Source organism: Giraffa tippelskirchi, chromosome 10, assembly GCF_054371585.1.
Source record: "Giraffa tippelskirchi isolate mGirTip1 chromosome 10, T2T-mGirTip1v1.2.pri, whole genome shotgun sequence".
NCBI lineage: Eukaryota > Metazoa > Chordata > Mammalia > Artiodactyla > Giraffidae > Giraffa > Giraffa tippelskirchi.
In genome coordinates this window covers 127,231,615-127,235,643 of record NC_137284.1, presented here as the reverse complement: position 1 = coordinate 127,235,643, position 4,029 = coordinate 127,231,615, and positions in this window count along the sequence as shown.

Here is a 4,029-nt window from a genome sequence, read left to right as displayed (position 1 = left end):
TGATTAGTTTTGTTTTGTTTCTTTTGCATTATGTGTTTGGCCTAAAGTGTTGGAATCGCAACAGGAAGACAAGATGGATGAATACATATTAAAAAGTGCCAAACATTTTATATTGTATATCATGAAATGATATCTCTCTCTTGCACATATCTTCTGAAATAGTCTTGAGTCCCCTTAGTTTGAACCTACTCGATGAAATCTTTTGCCATCCTTTTCCCTCGTGTTTAACTAGTTTGAATTAAAATGAACTCGATTATATTGTGAGGTTTTTTTTTTTCAAATAGAAATGTATTCAACTTAATGCTTCATGAGAAGGCAGCATGCCGATTAGATTTTTCCATTATTCATTGTTTTATTCAAGAAATACCCAATTGTGTATAGTGGTAACAGTGCTGGCTTGGGTAGAAACTGCCTACTTGTGCAGATCTAATCAACTCTATCTGTGCTTGGTCTAAGAATGCGCCACAGGAGAGAAAGGCCTTTGGAGGCTCCCTGGGAGCCTGGGGCCTCACCAGAGAGAGCTTCTTGCATGGAGACAGGGGCAGGGGAAGTGCCAGGGTCTGGCCTTGAACTAAAACCTCAGGAATTCAGTGGTGTCATCACAATGAGAACGTCCTGTGTCAGGAGTGAACTCTCATCTACAGCACAACCATTGATGGGGTCTGAGCTGGACGTCAGGGTGTGACTTCAGCCTGAGAAGGAACTCCACCCCCGAAGCACTGGCAGCATCAGTTAAAGGCAGCCAGTCCTCCTAGGAGGGCAAGGCCCCCCACATGTTGGCTATCAGAGAAGAGACCAAGGGGAATGAACAATGGGACTTGAATATGCCCTGAGGTCAGACTGTCAGAGTTGAAGCTGTGACCTCAGCAGTGGAGCCCTGCTTCCCTCTGGGACTGGATGGATGGAGTCCAGAGCATGGACCTCCATCCTGGGCCTTCTGGATGGGGAGGGGGAGGAGAGAGGGACACCTGCTCTTCACACTGACTTTGCTGAGCAGCTCTCTGCTCACTCACACATCACACTGTCATCTGACTTACTGTCCTCGGGTAAGCCTTGCTCAGGTTGACTCTGAAGTCATTGTGTCCCTTTAGAGGGACTTAGAAAGAAAGAAAGAAAGTGAAGTCTCTCAGTTGTGTCCAGCTCTTTGCAACCCCATGGACTGTAGCCCACCAGGCTCCTCGGGACTTAGGTGACTCCGTATACGACACTTAATTGCACAGGTGAACCCAGAGCCTCCTTACCACTGTCTTTGTGGAACAAAGCAGATTGCTGTTGCCCACACCTGTGGTCTGTCCATGTCACTGGGTTCAGGGATGGGATTTTGTGTCACCCCGTCTACACTGGGAAAATGAGACCAAGAAGTAGCAGCCTCAGTAAGTCACAGATCATGGAAGAGCCCAGGTGGCTGGTAAAACATCGGGGATGATCTTAGTGCTGTAAGGAGTCCTGTCTGCTCCTTCCTCCAGAACAGAATCCTGAGTGTGGATGGACACACTGTTGTGGATGAACTGTTGTGCATGGACACACTGTGTGGATGATGTTCAGCATCTGAACATCCTGGGGGTAAGATTTCCAGCTCACATAGGACATATATGGTGATTTAGCCACTAAGTCATGTCCAACTCTTTTGCGACCCCATGGACTGTAGCCTGCCAGGCTCTTCTGTCCATGGGATTCTCTAAGCAAGAACACTGGAATGGGTTGCCATGTCTTTCTCCAGGGGATCTTCTTGACCCAGTGATCAAATCCAGGTCTCCTACACTGCAGGTGGTTTCTTATGTGGACATAGTAGAGGAAATGCATATAGAGATAGTGGGGAACCTGAGCCACAGCCTGGAGTTTGTTTGCTAACAATCACATGCCTCTTTTCTTCCATTAACTGTGACCTTTGAAAGTGAGCAAAGCTGGTTGTGGTTTAACTGTTCTCATTTCTTTGTGACACCCCAGCTAGCTGTTGCACAGTCTCAACTGGTAGGGTCTATTTGCCTTTAAACATTTTCCACAAATCAACCAAAATGTGGTTTTGAGCAAATGAGCAAAGAGGCCTGAGAAAATGATACCCCATCAGCCACACCAGCGCCTTCCTGCTACCACTGCCACCCCCACTGCCCTCCTCTTTCTGCATCTCTCAGGCCAGGGCAGCCCAGGGCAGCTGGGCTAGGAAGTTGCTGAGAAGTTGGAAACCACAGGAGACACTGCCCAGCAGGGCCCTGGCAGGGAAATCAACTACACAAAATTTTCAGAGATTTGCAGGTTTAGCCTCTTTTTAAAATGTTATTGTTTCCATTTTTTAAATTTAATTTTTAGTTCATATTAGAGTATAGTCAGGAGAAGGAAATGGCAACCCACTCCAGTACTCTTGCCTGGAAAATTCCATGGATGGGGGAGCCTGGTAGGCTACAGTCCACGGGTCGCAAAGAGTCAAACACAACTGAGCGACTTCACTTTCTTTCTTTCTGTAGTTCCTTTTGGAGAAGGAAATGGCAACCCACTCCAGTGTTCTTGTCTGGAGAATCCCATGGACAGAGGGGCCTGGTGGGGCTGTAGTCTATGGGGTTGCAAAGAGTCAGAACGACTAAGCAACTAACACACAGGGTATAGTCAATTTACAGTGTTGTGTTAGTTTCAGGTGTACAGCAAAGTAAGTCAGTTGTATTAATACATATATTCATTCTTTTTCAAATCCTTTTCTCATGTAGGTTATCATAGAAAATTGAAGAGAGCTTCCTGTGCTATACCGTAGGTCCTTGTTGATCATCTATTCCATATATAGCAGTTTGTATGTGTTAATTCTAAACTCCTAACTTACCCTCCCTCCATCTTTCCCCTTTGGTAGCCATAGATTTGTTTTCTAAGTCTGTGAGTCTGTTTATTTTTTAAATATAAGTTTATTTGTATCATTATTTTACATTCCACGTATAAGTGATACCATACGATATTTGCCTTTCTCTGTCTGATTTACCTCACTTAGTATGATACTCTCTAAATCCATCCATCTTGTAATAGAACTACCATATGATCCTGGATCGGGAAGATCCCCTGGAGGAGGAAATGGCAACCTACTCCAGTATTCTTGCCTGGAAAATCCCACGGACAGAGGAACATGTTGGGCTATGGTCCATGGGGTCACAAAGAGCTGGACATGACTGAGCAACCGAGCGAGCCACACATGATTCAACAATCCCACTCATGGGCTTATATCTTGGAAAACCATATTTGAGGAAACATATGTACCCCAAAGTTCATTGCAGCAGCATGTACAATAGCCAAAGCAACTTTCCCCTCTTGGCTTCTGTTGTTATTCTTGTTTAGTCACTAAGTTGTGTCTGACTTTTATCGACCCTATGGACTGTAGCCCAACAGGCTCCTCTGTCCCTTGGCAGGTGGATTCTTTACTGCTAGATCTTCCCTGGTGGCTCAGATGGCACAGAATCTGCTTGCAATGCAGGAGATGCAGGTTCCATCCCTAAGTCGGAAAGATCCTCTGGAGAAGGAAATGGCAACTCACACTAGTATTCTTGTCTGGGAAATCCCATGGACAGAGGAGCCTGGCAAGCTGCAGTCCATGGAGTCAAAAAGAGTCAGACATGACTGAGCAACTAATCTATCTACCTTCTTTACTGCTGAATGACCTGAGAACCCCTTGACTTCTTTACTTACTACATTATTTCTTTCCAGTGAAGAAATATTTCCATATCTTTAAGATGAGAGCGACTTATTTTGTTCAAAGAGGTCTGATCAAACTAATGAGAAGCAAGGAGTGGAGCCGATCTAAACTGGATTTTCTCTGTCTTATATATGGTTGGTCTTTTTTGCTTTCAAATGGGGAACTTCTGTTTAGTGTCCTAAGAAGTTGTTTCACACACTGAAGCTGATTATAAACAAAGAAACAAACAGAAAGCCTCCTTGGTTTTAAATGAGACAGTGTTTTAATTCTAATACATTAAAATCTTTCCTTTAAAAGGATTCGTTAGAGAAAATAGAAAATATACACTCACTTTTTTTTCTCCCTTTTACCATGAATTGAAC